General features: G+C 35.2%; 1 pseudogene; it reads left to right on the plus strand.

Annotated features, from left to right (window-relative positions):
* The first annotated feature begins 400 nt into the window (after positions 1–400).
* Positions 401–20,589, plus strand: LOC125080480 (60S ribosomal protein L31-like; annotated as a pseudogene).
* The last annotated feature ends 3,683 nt before the right edge of the window (positions 20,590–24,272 follow it).

A 24,272-nucleotide genomic window follows, 5' to 3' on the forward strand; every position in this document is an offset into this window, starting at 1 on the left:
AGTGAGCTCAGCTCTGGGAGAGCCTGGAGGGTGGAGTCCCTGCTCTTAAAGGGACAGCACAAAAAAAAAAAAAAAAAAAACAAACCCCACTGATATATAGCATAGAAGCAACAGTGTGAAAAATGCCTGGGATATGTAGGAAAAAGATATGTTTACTAGTTTCAGAGTATGTGCTGGAGAGTCAGGATTCTTTGGGAGACTTCTCCAAGAACAAAAGACCAGCGGCACCATGTCTCTCCTCTACCCCCAAACCCAGATACATGGACACTTGTGGGAGCCAGCACAACCCCAACTCTCCACTTAGCTTGTAAACAGTTTACCACACCCCTGCACTCTTCTGTGGACCCACCCCTCCAATAAGTTTCTTCTGGCTGCAGGTCAACTCCCACAGCAGACCAGCATGGACCTGCTACAGTATGTGTCCCACCCCCTGTTCACTAGCAGACTGGCCACTTCCAATATGCCTTTGGCAGGAATTTATCCAAAGTGGTTCCACAAGTCTGCCAATGTGTAAGCAGCCCTGATAGAGGCCAACACCACTCCAAAGTGACTCCTGCCCTGGAGAGAGTACTCATACTAACTGAAGCCCCCAGCAATTGACTGGGGACAGACATCTGGTCTGACTACAGGTCCCACCCACCAATAAAAGCTTCTTAGAGGACAATTCAGGGAGAACACCCTGTAGTTCAGTGCTACCGCCTCTCTGGCCAGTGCTTCACCTAACTCAACTCAAGCCCAAGGTGACTCCCAACTGGCCCACTAATAGCACAGAGACCAAACCCTGCCCACAACAGGCAAAGAGACCATCACCGATGACTGGACTGAAGGCAAAAGCAACTCAGCCACAATAGTAGGAGGTATGCAACACACATACAAGACACCCCTGAAGCACCAGGTTCTGATGAACAGGGGACATTGATTGCACTGCAGGGCACTACAGGACCTCTTCTTCCTAAGGCTACTACTTTCAGGAGCAGGAGATATAGCTGATTTTTTTAACACATAGATAAAGACATAGAGAGTTAGACAAAATGAGGAGACAAAGGAATATCTCCCAGATGAAAGCAGAGGACAAAAAGTAAGACAGCTAGGGCGCCTGGGTGGCTCAGTGGGTTAATGCCGCTGCCTTCGGCTCAGGTCATGATCCCAGGGTTCTGGGATCGAGCCCCGCATCGGGCTCTCTGCTCAACAGGGAGCCTGCTTCCTCCTCTCTCTCTGCCTGCCTCTCTGCCTACTTGTGATCTCTGTCTGTCAAATAAATAAATAAAATATTTAAAAAAAAAAAGTAAGACAGCTAAATAAAACAGAGATAAGTAATATGGCTGAAAAAAAAGAATTTAAAGAAATGGTCATAAAGATATTCACTGAACTTGAAAAAAGAGTGGAGGGCCTCAATGAGACCCTCAACAAAGAGAAAAAAAACAAAAGAGAACTAATCAGAAATTAAAAACTCTATAAACTGAAATTAAAACTACATTAAATGGAATTAGAGTAGACTAGAAGAAACAGAAAATTGGATCAGCTACCTGGAAGACAAAGTAATGGGAAGCAATCAAGCTGAACAGGAGAGAGAAAAATTAAAATTAAAATAGACTTAGGGAACTCAGAAACACCATCACACATAATAACATTCACATTATAGGGATCCCAGAAGGAAAACAAAGGCAGAAGGGGGGGGGCAGGAAATGTTTCTGAAGAAATAATAGCTGAAAACTTACAAAATCTGGGGAAGGAAATGGAAATCCAGATCCAAAAGGAAAAAAGAGCCCCCAATAAAATCAACCCAAGGATGTGAACAACAAGATACATAGTAATTAAAATGTCAAGAAGTAGTGATAAGAGAATTTTAAAAGCAGTAAGAAAAAACAAAACACTTATATACAAGGGAAACCTGATAAGGCTATCAGCTGATTTTTCATCACAAACTTGGCAGGCCAGAAGGAATAGGCTTCATATATTCAAATCGCTGAAAGGAAAAAACCTGCAGCCAGGAATACTCTATCTAGCAAGCCTATCACTCACAATAGAAAGAAGGATAAAGAAATTTCACAAACAAGGAATTCATGACCTCAAACCAGCCATACAAAAAATGATAAAACAGACTTATGAGTGGAAAGAAAAGACTGTAGTAAGAATAAAACAAAAATGTGGAAAAAATAAAACAGTATAATTAAGTATATGTATAAAAATCAGTCAATGGATTCATAAAATAAAAGTATAAAACTATATAATTAAAACATGGAAGGAGACAAGTAAAGAATGGGTTCAAACTTAAGCAACCATCACTTAATATAGACTGCTATGTGCATATGATATTACATATAAATCTAATGGTAACCATAAATCAAAAACTGCTATTAGATATGTAAAAAATAAAGAAATGAATCTAATTATATCACTAAGGAAAGCCATCAAACTATGAGAGAAGAGAGCAAGAGAAGAAACAGAAGTACAAAAACCACCATAAGACAAGTAACAAAATAGCAATAATGGGGCACCTCGGTGTCTCAGTCAGTTAAGTGGCTGAGGTCATGATCTCAGTGTCATGGGATCAAGCCCCACTTTGGGCCTCCTGCTCAGCAGAGAGTCTGCTTCTCCTCTGCCCTTCCCTGCTGCTCATGTTTGCTCACGTGCTCTCTTTCAAATAAATAAATAAAACCCAAAAAGCAAAATAGCAATAAGTATATACCTATCAGTAATTACTTTGAATGTAAATGGACTGAATGCTCAAACAAAAGACATAGGGTGATAGAATGGATAAAAAGCAAGACCTATGTAAATGCTTCCTATAAAGGATTCATTTCAAACCTAAAGACACAAGGAGATTGAAAATGAAGGGATGGTAAAGCATTTATCATGCAAATGGAAGTGAAAAGAAAGCAATAGTTATATCAGACAAAATAGATTTTAAAATAAAGACTGTAACAAGAAACAAAGAAACACACTATATAATCATAAAGAGAACAATCCAACAGAAGATATAACAATTATAAATTTATGCACCCAACATGGGAGCAACCAGATACACATGGCATCTAATATAAAACATAAAGGAAATAATCAGTAGTAATATAATAATAGCAGAGGACTTTAACACCCTACTGCATTAATGGATAGATCATCCAAACAGAAAATCAACAAGGAAATAGTGGCTTTGAATGACACACTGGACTACATGGATGTAACATATATTCAGAACATTCCATCCTAAAACAGCAGAAAACACATTCTTCTCAAATGCACGTGTAATTTTCTCCAGAATAGATCACATATCAAGTCACAAAAGAAGCCTCAACACCTGGAAAAAGATTGAAGTCACACCTTGCATCTTTTCCAACCACAATTCTATGAAACTAGAAATCAACCACAAGAAAAAGTCTGGAAAAAAACAGAAGTAAATGGAGGTTAAATAAGATACTATTAACCAATGAATGGGTTAACCAAGAAATCAAGGAGGAAAGTAAAATATACATAGAAAAAATGAAAATGAAAATGCAACAGTCCAAAGTCTTTGGGAAGCAGCAAAACCTGTTCTAAGAAGGAAGCTTATAAAAGTACAAACCTACCTCAAGAAACAAGAAAAATCACAAACAATCTGACCTTAAATCTAAAGGAGCTAGAAAAAGAGGAAAAAACAAAACCCAAAACTAGTAGAAAAAATAAGAAATAATAAAGATTAGAGAAGAAATAAACCAAATAAATACTAAAAAACAAAACAAAACAAATGAAACAAAATAAAACAAAAAAAATCAATAAAACCAGGAGCTGGTTCTTGTAAAATATCAACAAAATTGAAAAACACTTAGATTCATCAAAAAAAGGGGGGGGGGACTCAAATTAAAAAACTCCAGAATGAAAGAGGAGAAAAAACAACCAACACCACAGAAATATAAAGGGTTTTAAGAGAATATTATGAAAAATTATATGCCAACAATTGCACAACCTAGAAGAAATGGATAAATTCTTAGAAACATATAACATCCTGAAACTGAATCAGGAAAAATTAGAAAATTGACCAATTGCCAGCAATGAAACTGAATCTGTAATATAAAAACTCCCAAAAAATAGAAGTCCAGGACCAGACAGCTTCAAAGATGCATTCTACCAAACACTTAAAGAAGAGTTAGTACCTATTCTTCTCAAATTTTCCCCAAAAAATAGAAAAGAAAGAGAAGTTTCCATACTCATTCATTAGGCCAGTCTTACCTTGATATCAAAACCAGATAAAAACACTACAAAAAAGAGAACTACAGACCAATATCTCTGATAAGCATAGAAGCAAATTCCTTAACAAAATATTAACAACCCAAATCCAGCAATACATTTAAAAAAATCATTTACCACACTAGGTGTAATTTGTTTCTGGGATGCAAGATTGATTCAATATTTGCAAATCAATCAACATGATACATTGCATCAACAAGAGAAAGAATAAAAACCATATGGTCATTTCAATAGATGCAGAGAAAGTATTTAACAATGTACAACATTGATTCATAAAAAAGAAAAAAAAACTCTCAGCAAACTATGTTAGAGGGAGTAAACCTCAACATAGTAAAGGCCATATATGAAGAACCCACAGCAAATATCATACTCACTGTTGAAAACCAGAGGTTTTTCCATAAGATCAGGAGCAGGACAAAGATGTTTACTCTCACCACTTTTATTAAACATAGTACTAGAAGTCCTGGCCACAGCAATCAGACAAGAAAGAAATAAAAGTGATCAAAATTGGTAAGAAAGAAATAAAACTTTCACTATTTGCAGATGACATGATACTATAAAATCCCAGAGGTGCCTGGGTGGCTCAGTGGGTTAAAGCCTCTGCCTTCAGCTCGGGTCATGATCCCAGGGTCCTGGGATGGAGCCCCACATCGGGCTCTCTGCTCAGCAGGGAGCCTGCTTCCTCCTCTCTCTCTCTCTCTGCCTGCCTCTCTGCCTACTTGTGATCTCTATCTGTCAAATAAATAAATAAAATCTTAAAAAAAAATCCCAAAGATGCCACCAAAAACTATTAGAATTGATAAATAAATTCAGTAAGGTGACAGGGTACAAAATTGAAATACAGAAATCAGTTGCACTTAAATACACTAACAATGAAGTAGCAGAAAGACATATAAGAAAACAGTCCCATTTACAATTGCACCAAAAATAATAAAATACCTAGGAATAAACTTAACCAAGGAGGTGAAAGACCTATACTCTGAAAACTGCAAAACATCATTGAAAGAAATTGAAGATGACACAAACAAATGGGAAAGATATCCCATGCTCATGGACTGGGAGAAAAAATATTGTTAAAATGTCCACACTACCCAAACCAATCTACAAATTTAATGCAATCCCTATCAAAATACAAACAGTATTTTTCACAGAACTAGAGCAAATAAATGTAAAATTTATATGAACCACAAAAGACTCCAAATATCCAAAGCTATCTTGAAAAAGAATAAAACTGGAAGTATCACAATCCTAGATTTCAAGATATACTATAAAGTTGTAGTAATCAAAACAATATGCTGCTAGGACAAAAAAGATACCTAAATCAATGGACTACAAGGGAGAGTTCAGAAATACACCCACGATTATAAGATCAATTAGTCTATGGCAAAGCAGGCAAGAATATGCAATGGGAAAAAGACAGTCTCTTCAACAAATGATATTGGGAAAATTGACAGCTACATGCAAAAAAATAAAACTAGACCAATGTCATATACCATATACAAAAATAAAGTAAAAATAGATGTAAAACCTAAATGTGAGACCTAAAACCATAAAAATCCTAGAAGAGAGCACAGGCAGTAATTTCTCTGACATCATCTGTAGCAACATTTTTCTAGATATATCTCCTAGCAAAGGAAACAAAAGCAAAAATAAACTATTGAGACTACCTTAAAATAAAAAACTTCCTCACAGCAAGGGAAACAACCAACAAAACTAAAAGACAACCTACTGAATGGGAGGAGGTATTTGCAAATGACATATCTGGTAAAGGGTTAATATCCAAAAAATTTAAAGAACTTACATAACTCAACCCCCAAAACAAAAAAATGTAATTAAAAAATGGGCAGAAGACATGAACAGACATTTCTCCAAAATGGATGTACAGATAACCAAGAGACACATGAAAATATGCTCAACATCACTCAACATTAGGGAAATGCAAATCAAAACCACAATGAGATATCAGTTCACAACTGTAGAATGGCTAAAATTAAAAACAGAAACACCAAGTGTTGACAAGGATGTGGAGAAAAAGGCACTCTCATGCACTGTTAGTGGGAATGCAAACTGTGCAGCCACTGTGGAAAACTAAGGAGGTTTCTCAAAAAATTAAAAATAGAATTACCACATGATCCAGTAATTCTACCATTGGGTATTTACTGAAAGAAATAAAACAATAATTGGAAAAGATAAATGCATCCCTATATCTATTGTACCTTTATCTAAAATATCCAAAGTATGGAAAATACATATATAGATATAGATATAGATATAGATAAATCACATATATACTCGGACTTAAGAACAAATGAAATCTTGCCATTCACAACAATAAAGATGGATCTTAAGTACATAATGCTATGTGAAATAAGTCAGTCAGAGATTTCACTCTTGAAATCTCTTCCACACATGATTTCACTCGTCCGGAATTTAGGAAGAAAGAAAAAATATGAGACAAATCTAAAAACAAGCTCAACTATAGGGAACAAATAGATTGTTACCAGGTGGGAGGCAGGTGGGGGGATGGGTGAAATAGATGTAGAGGATTAAGGGCCCACTTATTGTGATGAACACTGAGTAATGTATAGAATTGTTAAATCACTATATTGTGCATCTTAAGATAACACTGTATGTTAACTATACTGGAAATCAAATTTAAAATTTTGTTTTCTATTAAAAAAAGAATATAAAGTAATCTCAAAGCAAAACTTTAAAATGCTCCAATAAATAATTTAAATAAATACTCCCTTCTTTCAAAGTTACTACCCAATAAAACAGGAAACAAGACATAGTGCACATTGCAAAGGACTAAACACAAAGACAGCAATATAATTAGCATAAATACAGAAGTCAATGACAAGTAAATGCAGTTTCAATTATTAAAGTAATCAAAAATCCCTTACATATCTATAGGCAAAGGTACATCAAAAACAATTATAGAGAATATGAATTATGTGCTTCTCCCAAAAACATAATAAAAATTAAATGAAAAGTTTTTAAACATGTAAGTACCACATCTTATTTTTCAGTTTCATCTATCTCTGGACATTTGGCCACTTTTTTCAGACCAAGTGCTGCTTTGCCTGGACACTCATCAACTTCTTGCAACCTTTGATACTTTGATACTTTGCCTTATGTATGATACTTTGGGATGCCATGCCATATATCTCTTGTCTCATGTCCTGAGCTTTCATGCTGATGTTAAGGAATGAGGTTCAATAGCATCTTTTTTGCCCCTTCCTTCATGAGCAAGCTAGACGTGCAAGGAAATTAATTTTCCATGCAGTAAAACTTTGGTCAACAGGAGACAAGATAGAATGGATAAATTCTTTACCCTTCCTTTCTTGGACAAAAAGCCTTAATATTCATTCATTTCTATCACTTCTTGAAAGTACCACATGGATGGAAGCAGCTATACTATATACTAAACAGTAGCAAACATAGTAATCTGTTTGTGTATTGGCTTTTCCCCCTTTCTTCACTGCCTTTATTTTCTCACCCCAATACCCTGGAAGTTCATTATTTTAAAAAGGTAGGAATATATCAGTCTCTGCCTTAGGCTTTGCTTTCTGGAGACCTGAGGGCAAGATCATTGATAATGAGAATGTTCTTAGAAAGCAGACCATGGAGCCATATTATTCACCTGACAGCAATGAAGATTCTAGTATTAGTAGTGGTAGAAGGCTGAAAATTCCTGACTAGCTGTGGCACCATGACTTCTAAGGCTTTCACATTTGCTGCTTTGGAATAAAGCAAGGCAAAATGAGAAACATTTGAATATGTGATGTCTGTGCTATCTTAAAAGTATGGAGTCAGTAATAATTATGAGGATTGTGTTGGCCAGCTTTTCTTAATCATATTGTAGATGATGAAAAAGTAAAATAGTAAGTTCAGGTTAGCCATGCATCAACACAAGCAACAATGTGAAATCCAGAGGGCTTCCAGCAGTTTTTAGGAAGACTCTCATCTCCTGTTGCATTCAGAGCAGAATATGCTTAAAATCAGGCTCAGAATAAAATCAAAGGCTCAGTACTCCCAGAATGCATAGCTTTGTGGTCTGTATGCTAAGTTAGTAGATTAGGAAGAGAATGGGGCATTGAGACTCAAAGAGGGTCATTTGGGTAGACAAGTCTGAAAATCCAGACCAGCAGAAGGTGCCCTCTCTCCCTAGCCACAGAAACAAATGTAATGACATCTAAGGCAGGTGCCTCTGAAGATAGTGCCTTCCATAATAGTCTACCCACTTTCTTTCATTGCCTCTGTCAATAGTTAGGTTTAAGCCTCAATACAATCTGAGTTGAGAAGTACAAGTCATCTCTGAAAAGTAAGTGCTGGTAGAAACTTGAGAAGCAAGTATGAGAGCAGAGTTTGAGAGTTATTCCTCAAGGTGTGGAATATAATGCTGAATATGAGAGAATTTATTGAATGGAAGTACTCACACCTGCCTCAGAATTGATGATCTGGAAACAACACTGAAGTATTTCTCCCCAGATTTTGCTAGGATAGCTTCTTGAACCTTGAATAAAGAAAATAGGATAAAAAATCTGGAAATTTCTTATGACATCACAGAAAAGGTGAAAATACTCAAGGAGATGGGAATATTAGAATAGATTTCCTATGTAAAGCTTGATCACCCATGACCTGATTAGGATTCCTGTGTGGGTCAAGAAGACACCCCAAAGGAATGTGCTACAGAGCAGATACCAACACCTTTAAGAAGCTTGGTTGGTGGTAGTTGCACTCTGCGGGCTGTGATTGACAGTATAGGTTGTTGCTATCAAACTGGGTTCTTTAATATCAATGGCGATAAGGCCAGGGCATACCACTAAGTTGCCAGAGGCATGGAGGATATAATTGCTAGCTTGCCATCAAGTTGCCTTGACCTTCAGGGATCTATGGTAATAGCCAATAGGTCATGGTGTTCTTATACATGAGATAGGTGGGCAGATACTTATGAGAAAGAGAGAAAGAAAAAAATATGACAGAGAGAAGATTGTCATCAACTGCTAAAATGAGAAAATGTGCCTTCACACTCAATTTCCAGATCTAAGTCAGTTCTCAAATTTGGAACTCATTTATTAAAGCACATGGTTCCCTTGTGAAAGAAACCTGCAATGCCACATGAAATTTATACAGTAAATATGCCCTTGGTTATTCTCCAAAGGTACCTGGAATCATTCCCTGGGTAGCTGACACTGAGGAATTGGGAAATCCAGACACTTCTAGGACTGTTAGGTATAAAGTCTGAGCTGACAGTGATGCCATGGGATCTGAAACAGCACCATGGTTCTCTGGTTAAATGGGAGCTTCTGGAGGCCAGGTGGAATTTGGTTCAAGTCCATTTCACAGTGTATCAAAGTATCTTTGTTCCTAACCTATTGTTATTTCCTTGGCCATGTGTACATAATTGAGAAAGAAATATTTAGCAGCTGAAATTATGGTCTATGGAATAAGAGCCACTAGGTCATCAAGAGCCAAGTAGAAGCAGAAATCACACTCCTGAGGAAATCACACTCCTATCCTGAGGAAAATTGTAAATCAGAAGTAATACTATCTTATGAGAAGAATTGCTGAAATTAATACCAATATCAAAGACAGGGGATGTAGGAGTGATTGTTCACGCATTTCCATCTAATTCAACTATATGTAGCCTGCAAAAAATGAAAATGATCTTGGCAGATGTATATATTATTATAAATTTATCCAAGTGGCAACCCCAATCACAGCTGCTGGATTCTACCCTCTGCGGTAGTAGCTACTATTGGGACTACCACTTGGTTAAGTGGTAATAGATTAACACAGGCTTTGGCACTTGTTATAGGGATACAGATCTTTCAGATAATTTTTTTTTTTTCCAATTCTTTTTACTAAAGAGGATCAAGTTTGGTTTTTTATTCACATGGTCAGAACGAAAGTTCACATTTTCTCCCTAGCCCAGGGATGCTAACTGTGCTGTTCTCTGTTATACCAGAGAATTCAGGTATCTTGATCATCTTGACAAGCCACAGATCACAATACTAGTTCAGTATATTGATGACATCATGGTAATCAGTGAGTAGGAAGTGGAAAGTATAGCAGATATGCCAGTAAGACACAGTATGGAGATAAGTCATGAAGATTCATGAGACTCCACAGTTTTGGAAGCCTAGTGGTCTGTAACATGCCACAACATTCAACGCACACTAATTACCAAAACAGGCTATAGCGCCTACATAATGAAAGTACAGAGGAATTTATGAATTTTTATGCCCATGATAACTATAAATGGGTAACTACAGCAACCACGGTTGAAGTGTTTTGATCTATTTTTGTGTAAAATTGAGTGGTTTAAAACAAAAATTTGTTATTTGTTTATGAACTTATAATTTGGACAGAACTCAGCAGAGACAACTTACCTCTGCTATATGAATTCTCTGGAGTCTCCATTGGAATGACTTGAATAAATAGGGATTGGAACAGTTGAGGACTACTTGTGCATTTCTCCCTGTGTACTTTTGGGACTTATGTGATTCAAAGCTTCTGAATGTCATCTCTCTGCATATGATCCTCAAGGTAGTTGGATGTCTTCCATTGTGGCTCAGAGCTCCAAGAGAGCGTGTCCAAAAGACCAAGGCAGAAGATGCAACACCTTTTATGACCTAGTCTTATAAGTCGTGCATTATCACTTCTGCCATATTCTATTTTAACACAGGAACAGTCTTAATGTAATGCATGAAGACACTACACTAGAGCTTAAGTAGTGGGAAATGTGGGTCACTGTGGGTCTGTTTTTTCAAATGGCTACTACATATAGAAAAGAAAACAAAGAGCTTACCATTACAGAGTCAAGTTTTGAGCTTTCCTGCCAAGCATGCCCCTCAGACCAGCCAAAGAGATGGCCAACAGTGAGCAAAATGTAAAATGAGTGGTGGAAGAGAAAGGTGATGGATATATATCAATTATGGCCTTTGGGCTAGTTGCAGTACTAGCACTTTTGGTAGTTTCACTACTTACTTCTTACTTTAAATAGTTTTGGTGCTTGATCTGGCAACCATCTTGAGAGACTGATTAACCTTGTGCTTTCTCTCTTGGGGAAGAAGGAAAGGATGCTCTAATTAAGACCATTTTCTTGGAGCACCTGGGTGGCTCAGTCAATTAAATGTTCAGCTCTTGGTTTCAGCTCAGGTCATAATCTCAGGGTGGTGAGATCGAGCCCCACATCAGACTCTGCTCAGCGGGGAGGCTGCTTGAGATTCCCTCTGCCTCTCCCTCTGCCCCTCCTCCAAGTTTCTCTCTCACTTTCAAATAAATCTTTTAAAAAAATTTAAAAAGATCATTTTCTCTAATCACAATAAGGTGAAACTAAAAAAATCTATTATTAATATAAAAATCAATATAGAAAGCAATAAATACCATCTCTCAGAGTCTCAGTCTATGCATGGGTAATTTAGAAGTTGGCCAAGAACATGAATAATTATGCAGATTTGGGGGGCTTTTTTCCTGCTATTCTTTCCACTTTGGTCCCAGCCACTTCAACAGCCTTACATTCAAATTTGTGTTTCCTGCTCAGTTAGACTTCCACTCTCTGTATTCCATTTTCCTTTGCTGTGGATTGAAACATAACTTCAGACAGAAAACAGGGGAGAATAGAAGACTCTTATTTTCTTTTTTCTTATTTTCATTTTCTTAAAGATCGTAGGCCTGGATTGGTTCTGCCCAGCTCCTGCAAACAATTGCTTTATATATGTTGATCAGCATTTATAGTTTTTTAAGGACAATAGGCTAAACCTGATAACAACTAATCCATCATGGCTTCCAAAACATGTTGCATATCTTGCTTTGGACATGCTATTTTCAAATACAAAAATATAGTTGTTTTACATGCTTTGTTAAATTTATAAGATGGTAACAGTGTTAAAATCTTATTTTGTTTCTTATTCTTCACAGTCAACATTATATATATTTTAAAATCTATTCTTTTTTATGTATAGTTAATAGGTTTGTTTCTTTTGCCTAATGCATATCATTCTATTATAATGCATGTGCTATATGTTATCAATTAATTTCTTTAGTGTTCAATAGCTAAGTTACTCCAGTTCTTTACTAGAATAATGCTATAATCAACATCTTTAATATATATCTCTTCATTCTTTTCATTAATGAGATTAGAGTAACTTTATATATTAATCATTTAAGTTTTTACTTCTCTTTTTTTTTCCTTTTATTTATTTTGTTTTATTATTTATTTATTTTTTTGCTGGGTTCTGTGGAAGTCACCAGGTGTGTTATATACTAATTCTTATTATTTATTCATTGTAAGTATGTAATCCCTGGCTACCACTTTAATCTCAATCTTATGACTTTAATGGAATCTGTGATATATCATTCAGATCCTTTTTCAGGACCAGAGGACTTATTCTTCCACTGATGAAAAGAGATAGTTGCAGAGAGCCCATAATAATCATTAAGAACAGCCTTGGCTAAAAAAAGTTGTCTCACCCAAATTCACACTCTCCAGGGACTAGTCATTGTAGGGATGTTTGGGCTTAGCCTCTCTAGCTTCAGAGAAAAAGCTTTCACTGATGCTGCATCAGAGCAGTACTTTTCCCTCTAACCCAATCCAGCTTTGTTTCTCTTCTCTCCCTTACACAGAATTGACTTTAAGAACACTCCATAATAAATCTGCTCTTTATTATGGTCTTTCTTAGGGTCTGCTTCCTGGTAGCACAACCAGAGAGTAATATTTATTCATAGAAATTCTTACTTGCATTGCCCAATTCTTGTATGAGTCAAATTATGTTGGCTTTTCTCTTGTGATTTGGGGTTTTATATCTTGCTCTGGTAAACATAATCTGTGATTCACTTGATTCCTTCACTTTCATATTGAAGTTTTTATCCATTTGGGGTTATTTATTTATTTATTTATTTATTTATGTAACCCTATGTACTAGAGGTCCAATTTTATTTTTTTAAATAGCAAATTAAGTTTCTAGTTTCGTTTATAAAAATATCCATCATGACTTCATAGTTACGTAATCTAACCTCTGTCACATAACAAGACATCTGTTTAAATCTTTGTTTTTTTTATTCCTTCAGTCAATCAATTGTACCTGCACTAGTACCACACTGATGGTTTTATCATTTGGTAATGTACTCTGTCTTACTATCTGATAGTATGAGTTTCCTTTCTTTGTACTTTTTGAAACTTATTTATGGAAATTTTTCTTTCTGTTAAAACTTTGGAAGAGATTTGTCAAGTTTCTCCCAAAATTTAGATGTGATGTTGAATTGAATAGTGATGAATTTACAGATTTATTTGATGACAATTAAAATCTTTAAAATTTTATCCATTGTATTCTTGAGTATATTATATCTCTGTTCAGATCTACTTGGTTATCTTTTAATAGAATTTTTAAAAATCTCCCTAAACCTCTCAGGTAATCTTTGCTAGATTATCTCTTAGGCAATTGATAGTCTTTATTATTATCACAAGTAGCATCTTCTTTTCATTTCATTTTCTAGTTACTTATTGTCAGTGAAGACAACCTTCTGAATATACTTGAAGGATGATTTACTGAGATGACATATAAAATTGAAGAACTCTTTCAGAAGGTATTAGCAGGGAATAAAGATGGAATGAATGGGGGAAAAAGTCAAAAGATATGGAGACTAATAATAGAAATAGCAGTACCCATCTAGAAGGAGAAAGGAGACACACAAATAGAGAAAATATTTGAAGAAAAAATACTGATAATATATTTAAATTAATGAAATATGTAAAACTTCCATTTTAAAGGGTACATAAAGAACTGAATAGGAAGTATTATGTGGGAGAAAAACTTTCTCATATAGATAAATAATAACGACTTTTAAGATTATTAAAAACAAAGGAGGGGTGCCTGAGTGGCTCGGTTGGTTAAGGGTCCCACTCTTGATTTTTGGCTCAGGTCATGATCTCAGGGTTTTGAAATCAAGCCCTGCAGCAGGCTCTGTGCTGGGGGTGGGGCTTGTAAGATTCTCTCTTCCTCCCCCAATGCCCCTCCTCTTCTATCCCTCAGACTCCTGTACTCTCTCAAAACAAAAATAAAACAACCACAAAGGGAACCACTTATAATTTTCAGAAGGAAATTAAAACTTATCTTTCACAGGGAAACTAAACCAATGCTTATTAGCCTTGACAACAGCAACATTGAATGCAAGAAATTTTACAAGGAAAGATTTGAATCTGACACTGGATTCAGCTAAGTTATCACTTCAATGTTGGTGCAAAAATAAAGATATTAGTTATCAGAGAGTCTAGCAGCATGAAGAATCTCTTTAAAAGAATTCTTAAAATTCTTAGAGGTTTAACTTTTGAAAAGAAGGAATTGATTTCATAAGGAAGAAACTGCTATGAAGGGAAAGAATGTATAAAAATAAGTAGAATATATTGGTGTCTGAAAAAGTAGTAATTTAATCATTTATGTAAGCACAAAATCTAAAACTAAAACTTGTCAGGAGAAGAGAAAAAGATGGGAGAGGGAACTGTAGTAATTCTTTTTCCTGTTCAGGGGGAAAAATATTTATTCACAAAGTTATAGACATTGAAAAGGAAACAAAATATTAATCTGTTTTATTTCCCCTGCTTAAAAGCATTGACAAGCACATAGTCAATGGTAAAAAAAAAAAAAAATTGTTGAAAGTATCTTAATGAATTAATGACTATTAAAATAACAAAGAATAGAATACATATAGTTAGTTCATAAAAAATGTCTAATTAAATCAGGGAAATGGGAAACAAGATAAAATTAATTGTAGTAGGTAGAAAACATCTTCCAGTACAATAGTAACAAACTAATTTATGGTAAAGTTTATTAATTAAAGTAGGTAAAACAATAATGAAAACACAAAGACTCAGATTGTATTAAAAATAAAAGTTAAGGGGCACCTGGGTGGCTCAGTGGGTTAAGCTGCTGCCTTTAGCTCAGGTCATGATTTCAGGGTCCTGGGATTGAGTCCAGCATTGGGCTCTCTGCTTGGCGGGGAGCCTGCTTCCCCTTCTCTCTCTCTGCCTGCTTGTGATCTCTCTCTCTGTCAAATAAGTAAATAAAATCTTAAAAAATAAAAAAATAAAAAAATAAAAGTTAAAAGTGTTGTCCAAAAGATACTCATTTAAAACACAAACACATACACACACAATAAGATGCAGAAAAATTGATAATGAAGGTATGGAAGAGATATATCTTAAAATATCAACTAGAAATTTTAATATGAGAAAAAGAGAAAAATGAAAATTATTATCAAAGAGATGTTAAATATGTTTAAATAAAAGGGAGCTGAGAGGATAGCCTATTAGTATAAAAATGAATAACATTTCTGTTATGGAAAGGCATAATAAATGAACACACATGTTATGGAAATGGGTATATGATACATGGAAAACTATAAAGATAGAGATGATTTCAATGGTATTACTAAGCTAGATGTAATAGATATATATCTAGAACTTGTTATCAAATGAACATAGAATATATATTTTCAAACAGACAGGAAACATTTACCAATGATGGTCATATACCCAGTCCCAAAAAGAAGTTTCAAAATATTTCAAATAATTAGCAACATACCATCTATATTCTATACCTACAATGTAATAATTAGAAATCAAACAAGAATAATTAGGAAAATTTCCTATCTCTAAAAACTAACATATTACCATTTGCCTGTTGACTTAAGGCTAAAATTATATGCTAAAATGTGAAATTCTTACATCTGAATGACAGTGAAAACACTGAGTTGAAATCTGTTTTCTGCTGAAATGTGGAGGAAAATGTACCAAATTATGAATATTAAGCTGAATTTTAAAAAGATGAAAAAAGAAAGATGGAAAACAAATTAGCTAAAATCTGAAAAGATCAACAAACTAAGTCCAAAAACAAAAGGAAAAGAAAGGAGCACATAAAAATAAGGATAAAGTTATGGCAAAAGAAACAGTTAAAAATAAGGCAATGTGAAAAAACTAAGAAACAAATTTCTAGAGATACCAGTTAAGTAAAACAAGAAGAGAGAAGACACAAATAAACAATAGCAGAATGCAAAAGGGGAAATAATTAAATATAAGCAAAATCCTACAAGTGTGTAATGGACCAATATATATCAAAAATTGAAATTTTGATGAAATCGATATATTTCTGCAAATGATGATCACAACTCCCCTTCTCCCAACAAAAGCCAAGGCTAGATGCTATTAGATGTAATTTCTGTCAGTTTTCAAGAAACATCTATTTCAAAACATCTATTCCAAAAACAAAAAAATAGGAAAGCTGTCCAATTCATTTCATTAGGTTAATATAATCTGAGTACCCAAACTCAGTAACAATACAGGAGAACAAAACTGTTGGTCAATTTCCTTCATGAATGTAAAAGCAAAGATCCTAGTAGCTAATTACATTTAACTCTAACAAGTAGAGTTAATTTAAGGTATGTAGGGATTTTTCAGCTTGAAAAATTATTAATGCAATTAATAACCACCACATCAAATGATCAAAAATGATTTTTTCTATTTCGACTGAAAAAGCACTCAGTATGATTTTCTACACAGTTAAGATAAAAATTCTTAGCAAAGGAGGAGAGAGAAAGACACTTTCTTTAAAAAGACAAGAGGGACACCTGGGTGGCTCAGTGGGTTCAGCCTCTGCCTTCAGCTCAGGTCATGATCTCAGGGATCCAGCCCTGCATGGGGCTCTCTGCTCAGCAGGGAGCCTGCTTCCCGCCCCCCTCTCTGCCTGCCTCTCTGCCTACTTGTGATCTCTCTCTCTCTCTGTCAAATAAATAAATGAAATCTTTAAAAAGGACATTTAAAAAAAGACAACAACAAAAAGAGGTATTTACAGTACATCTACAGAAATCATCACATTTAATGGAGACATTTTACTTTGGTTACCTTTCGGGTGGGTGTCAAGACACGGATGACTGCTATTTCCATATAGTTCACACGTACCTGAGATCCTGCACAAGACATTAAAGCTAGAAAAATAATAAGAGATTAAAGAGAATAGGAAGAAAATGTAAACATATTATGATATGAATATCTTCATGCAATGCCCAAGAGAATTTATAAATAAGATTAATATAAAAATTTTTAAAAAGGATTAATATGAAAATTAAGTTAATTTAAGGGCTGAAGAAATAATCCATACCCATATGACCACTATCCAGAAAAGAAAAATGCTATCATTTTTTCAAATTTGTCCTAATTTTTTAAATAAAGTTAAATCCTTTCAAATTTTCCTTTTTTAAATAAAAAGGATACATATACAAGAAAAATTCATTGCAGCATTGTGTGCTAGAACAAACAATTTGAAACAGTCTCTTTTATATTAAAAAATTAAAGGTTGATTGGGGCACCTGAGTGGCTCAGTGGGTTAAACCTCTGCCTTTGGCTCAGGTCACGATCCCAGAGTCCCGAGCCCCGCATCGGGCTCTCTGCTCAGCGGGGAGCCTCCTTCCTCCCTCTCTCTCTGCAGCCTCTCTGCCTACTTGTGATCTCTCTCTGTGTGTCAAATAAATAAATAAAATCTTAAAAAAATAAAATAAAATAAAAAATTAAAGGTCGAGCAACAATTATTTAATCTCTCTGTCATACAAAAATTTTCAATTAACTCAATCGAGATTTTTTTCCCCCCAAATTCTTCTAGTTTAACATCTACTATTTCTTTCTCATAATCACCATGTATTCAGGGATACATACGCATTTCTAATATTAGGAGTTTATAAGGAAGGGGCGGTTATATGGCTCAGTTGGTTGAGCAGCTGTATCCTGATTTTGGCTCAGATCGTGATCTCAGGGTTCTAAGATCAGGCTCTGTGGTGGTCATGGAGCCTGCTTGGGATTTTTTCTCTCCCTCTCCCACTTCCCCTCTTCTGCTCCCTATACTCCTCCCTGCCAATGCTTGTACACACTCTCTCTCTAAAAAAAAAAAAAAAGTTTTTAAAATGGATTTTTATCTTAAAATCAGAAAGAATTGATTTATTAAAAAAGACCTCTTAGTTGTACTTGAGGTGCTGCTTTCCCTCTCCCACAATACCTTGTGCTCTTCCTTTCCAACCTTGGCCTGGCAGAATAGCACCCACAAAGAAGGGTGGGGAGAAGAAGAACTGTTCTGCCATTAAGGAGGTAGTGACCAGAGAATACACCATCAGCACTCACAAAGGCATCCATGGAGTGGGTTTCAAGAAGCTTACCCCTCTGGAACTCGAAGACATCTGGAAATTTGCCATGAAGGAGATGGAAACTCCAAATGTGTACCATCAGGCTCAACAAAGCTGTTTGGGCCAAAGGAATAAGGAATGTTCCATATTGTGTCCAATTGCCCAGAAAATGTAAGGAGGATGAAGATTCGCCAAACGAGCTCTTTATGTTTGTTACTCATGTACCTGTCGCCACTTAAAAAAATCTGCAGTTAATGCAGATGAGAACTAAGTACAGATTGTTAAACAAAGGTGTAAAACTAAAAAAAAAAAAAAAAAAAGGACGACTTAAAGGGGATAGTGTATGGATATTAATGAACACTATAAATATCTTATTTGAAAAAAATCCTTGAAGCTGTTTTATGGTTTTAAAAGGTCAAAATTGCTTAATATAAAAATCCCACACCCACACCTCTGTCCAGGATTTTTTAGATCTTCTTCTCTAATAAATATCAAATATTTTGAATATACTTCTAAACAAAACCTCAAATCACTTGAAGCCTTTCAAGATTGTAACTGGCCATTTTAGAAGAAAATACAAGTAAGAGACAATGAGCAAAATCTAGATCAGGGCTGTCCAATGGAAATATAATGCTCATAATATTGTGGGAGAGGGAAATATAATGCTCATAAATGTGAATCACATATGTAATTTTAAATTTTTCAGTAGCTGTTTAAAAATGTTAGGATAAATCAATAAAATTAATTTTAATAACATTTAGCCCAATCTATAAAAATGTTAGCATTGAACCCATAAACAATATAAAAATTACTATTGACATATTTGACATTTTTAATATCAAAATTTTAAAACTCCATTGTGTGTTTTACACTTATGAGACCATCTCAGTCTGTGCTATCCACATTTCAAGTGCTCAATAGCCTCAATGGCTAGTGGCTATCATATTGGATAGGCAGATGTAAAGAATGCATTGAGTAATACAATGCATTTGTTTTGTTTAAGATTTTATTTATTTATTTGATAGAGATCACAAGTAGGCAGGGAGGCAGGCAGAGAGAGAGAGGAGGAAGCAGGCGCCCCGCTGAGCAGAGGGCCCGATGTGGGGCTCGATCCCAGGACCCTGAGATCATGACCGGAGCCAAAGGCAGAGGCTTCAAACCACTGAGCCACCCAGGTGCCCCAATACAATGCGTTTATTAACATGATGGCTATAGTATGCTAATCTGGTGAAAGTAAACACCAACATTTAGGAACTTCTAGTATGTTCTTAAAATTGTGTTAAGCATATTATATGAATTATCTCATTTAAGGTACTGTAAACCTATGGGATAAAAAAAAATACTAATATTACTCATATTAGTTCCATTATATGATTGAGAAACTTAGAATTAAAAACATATCCCAATGGAGGACAGGTAAGACCAGGCAGAGAGTGAACTGAGCCAGGCTTACCTGCTCTCTAAGCTTTTAGTTATTTCATACTACACTAGTTGTAGTTTGGAGGATCATTGGCACTAGGGTGATGGCTATGGAGGGGGAAATAAGTGGAGTAGTTTGAGAAATATTCAAATAATAAAAGCAGTTGGAGTTGGTCATAGGTTATATATGTAGGTTGAGGGACAGAGAAATATCTAGGATGATGGTTGTTTGCTTGAGCAGATGGTCAGACTGTGTGACTATTGCTAGGATAAAGAACATTGGAGAAAGGCAGGTTTTTGAGAAAAGATTCAAAGTACTCCATACTTCAGATTCTGAACATTCCTAACATCTTTTTAGTTATGTTAAGCCTCTGCTTGGAAATGTGATTTTAAAATGTTCCCTTACTTCTACTGGTTATTACACTGATCAGCCTAAAAGAGAAAAATAAGGTGTCAGAATAAAATAAAAGAAAGGCTCCATGATGACTTCCTTTCACAAATAGGAAGAAAAATTATACAAGCAAGAGAACAGTTTATAATGTACTTGGATGAAACCAACTTTTTCTAGCTTAATAATATAGATTAAATTTATGAAAAATTAGAAAAATTATAATTGTTAACTGTTTTAAAATTTAGGGGATAAAAACAGATCAATGCCCCAATGAATAGATTCAAAATAATACTGCTTAGATACTGATTTACTCTGTCATATCTTTCCAGCAGATTCCATTGTGAAACCTTTTTAGTAATGGGTGAAATCTGTTACAGGCCCAATAAGATGAGGTTCAGCAAGAGCTTTTGTGGTATTTATGTTCAATTTGGATGACAACTCTTAGAGACACTATGGATTAGAGGAAGGGACACCAGTTTATTCCCCTGTTGTTTAAAAAGCAATTATTTATGCCTCTCTTCAGTTTCTTTAGTCTGGCTACTTCATCTTAATTGAAGGTTGTTCTCATTCTTTGTTCCTATAAATTTGAATCCTTTGATAATGGGGCTGAATTACAAATTTCACGTTTGGTTTATTGAAGTAAGAAAAACCACCTCTGTGTATGAGAATAGGGAAGGGAAAAAATTGCAGGGAAAGAGCTCAAGTTTTGGAATAGTAGCTGTGGAGACCAGCACTGGGAGGTAATAAAAATTTTGTTAAAAAGATTGTCAAGGTCTGCTCAGTGTGAAATGTGTATGTGTGGGTCAGAAGAAACAGAAGAAGGAAGTCATCAACTGAATCTGAGTCTCAAAATTTAAACAGTAAAATGAAGAAAGTCCCCAGACAATGTGAAACAGAAGTGATAGGACCTCATAGTTCTTATAGTTTCCTTTGTGGTTGGCTAAGGGTATAACATTAATAGATTTCATATTGATTTCTTAATAAAAGTTTCTCAGGGAAGAGTTCACCTCAAGAATAATATTTAGCTGGCTGGGTTATGGACATTGGGGAGGGTATGTGATATGGTGAGTGCTGTGAAGTGTGTAAACCTGGTGATTCACAGACCTGTACCCCTGGGGATAAAAATATATTATATGTTTATAAAAAATAAAATTTAAAAAAAATTTTAATTAAAAAAAAGATTTTATTTATTTATTTGCCAGACAGAGATCACAAGTAGGCAGAGAGGCAGGCGGGGGTGGGGGGGCAGGCAGAGAGCAGAGAGCCTGATGTGGGGCTCCATCCCAGGACCCTGGGATCATGACCTGAGGTGAAGGCAGAGGCTTTAACCTGCTGAGCCACCCAGGCGCCCCATAATGTAGGAACTTTAAAACCATTAACAAAATATGACATTATCCAGCTTCCAAAAAACTTATGGTTTCACATGATGATTCCTCACAAGTTAAAGAAAATTGTTTTCCTGTCTCAAAATCATTTGTTTTATCTCTCTTCTTTCAAAATAAAGTGATAATACATAGAGAAGGATAAAGAAACAATAGTATCTATGGATAAAGAAGGAAATACTTTGCATGCCATGGAAGCTAAACATTCTTTTTTCTACCATTTGTTCTATATATGAACGACATGTACCTGTACATGTTCTCTGTATCTGTTTTCACATCAAAAAATCAGAATAATAATAGTATGTGCCTCAGAAGTTGTTTGGAGGTTGATATTAATTCATGTAAGGAAAACATTTAGAATATAAATTCTTTATTAATATTTGTTCTTATCATTTTCTTAAATATAGGCATAGAAGAAGAAATGTCTTTTGATCCATGGATCCTTAACATTATCTACATTCCTTTTAAAAAAAAATTATTTATTTATTTGACAGTAGGCAGAGCAGTAGGCAGAGAGAGAGGGGGAAGCCGGCTCCCTGCTAAGCAGAGGGCCCAATGCCGGGCTCAGTCCCAGGACCCTAAGATCATGACCTGAGCCAAAGGCAGAGGCTTAACCCACTGAGCCACCCAGGCACCCCCATTATCTACATTCCTAAGTAAATGCCTAGTAGAGTCACATATTTATACACTTTGGAAGAGTTTACATGCAATGTGAATTGTGGTTCTGTGGAAATTTGGAAATTCAAGGAAATCTATCCCTAAAATTATAGACTTTTGGGGAGGAAATCCCCCCCAATTTTATCCATAGTTTCTTAGCTATCTGACTCTTTTCTTCTTTTTAAAATTGATTTTGGCCATTTAATTTTTTTCTGGAAATTGTGCATTTCATCACTATATTAGTTTGCAAAGGCTGTCATAACAAAGTAGTACAAACTGGGTGGCTTAAACAACCGAATTTGTTTGTCTCACAGTTCTGGTAGGTTAGAAATTTGAATCAGCAGTGCCGGTTCTTTCTGAGGGCCATGAGGGAAGCATCTGTCCCAGGTCTCTCTCCTTGACTTGAAGATGTCTGTCTTCTTCCTGAGTCTCTTCATATCATCTTGCCTCTATGCTTATCTCCTTTTCTTGTGTTGTTTTATTTGTAAGGACACTAGTCATACTGAATTGGGGGCCCATCCTACCCAGCCTTGACCTCATTTTAACTAATTTCATCTGCAATGACCTATATCCAAATAAGTTCACATTATGAAATGCTGGGGGGTTCCGAACATATGATTTTTATGGGGATATAATTTAACCCATAGGAATTAGTAATGTCAAATATTTTCTTATTGTGTTGTAAATAGTATTTTAGTATTAAAAAGTCTTCCTTATTTTTATCTGATTTCTAATTTATTTAATACATTTGTAATCATTTTCTCATAGAATATTTCAAAAGTATGCATAAATAGGGAGCATAGTATAAGGAACTGCCATGTAACTATCACCCACTATCAACAATTATCAACTCATGACCAGTCTTTTTTTAAAGATTCTTTTATTTGAGTGTAGTTGATAAAATATTACTTTTGTGTCTGGTGTACAGCATAGTGATTCCACAACTTTGTACATTATGCTATCCTTACCACAAGTATAGCTGTCATCTGTCACCTTATAATCCTGTTACAATTATCATTGGCTATATTCCTTAAGCTGTGCCTTTGGTTCCTGTGACTTAGCAACTCATGGCCAATCGTCTTATATTTACACTTCTGCCCTCTCCAGTCATATGCATTTTTGAAGTAAATCCCAGGTATTATATTATCTGATAATGGTTTTACATCTCTAAAAACACAAGAACTTTAAAAACATAGCTACAATAGTAATATACTTAAACAATAATTTCTAAATATCATCAACCATGTAGTCAAATAAAATTTCATCAAATGCCAGGAAAAAATGACCGCCCCCCCCGCCACTTTCCTCCATCGTTCCCTCCCTTCCTTCCTTTCTATAGTTCAGAAGTCAGCAAACTTTTTTTACGTAAAGGACCAGAAAATAAACATTTCCGGGTTTATTGGCCACATATAATTTTCATTGTATATATTATTTTATTTACTGTTATAAACATTTAAAAATGTAAAAGCCTTTTTAAGCTTGTAGACTGTAAAAACAGGTCACAGGCTGGATTTGACCTACAACCTACAGTTTGCAGACTTCTATATAGTTTGCTGTTTGAACTGGCATTAAGATATATGTTGTATTGTTTTGAGATTACATATGCATGAGATCTATTAGAGTAAATACCAGTGAGAGAAAATAGGAAAGAAACCAGGATTGTCTCAGGGTACCACCAGATTGCAATGCAGTTCTGACTGTTGAGGGAAAGAGAAGTGGGGAAGATTGGGTAGAAGAGTCCTCTGGGACCTCAATTATTCTAATATTGTTTCACTTATGATATCCCTGATCTCTTGAATCCACCCCTTCATGAGCCAGTAGTTATTTATCTTTCTCACCATCCTTATTTTCCATCATATTGTCTTCTATATAACTGACATTTCTTCCTCGTTTATCCTAGCAGTTAGAGCCTCTATTTTTTATTGCATCTCAGAAATAACATTTTTTATTTCAACCTGATTTAGGTTTTAGTTCTTTTATTTCTCCAGTAAGGGATTCTTTAGTGTCTCCTATGGTTTTTTCAAGCCCAA

The sequence above is a fragment of the Lutra lutra genome, chromosome 11 (assembly GCF_902655055.1).
Source record: "Lutra lutra chromosome 11, mLutLut1.2, whole genome shotgun sequence".
Lineage (NCBI taxonomy): Eukaryota > Metazoa > Chordata > Mammalia > Carnivora > Mustelidae > Lutra > Lutra lutra.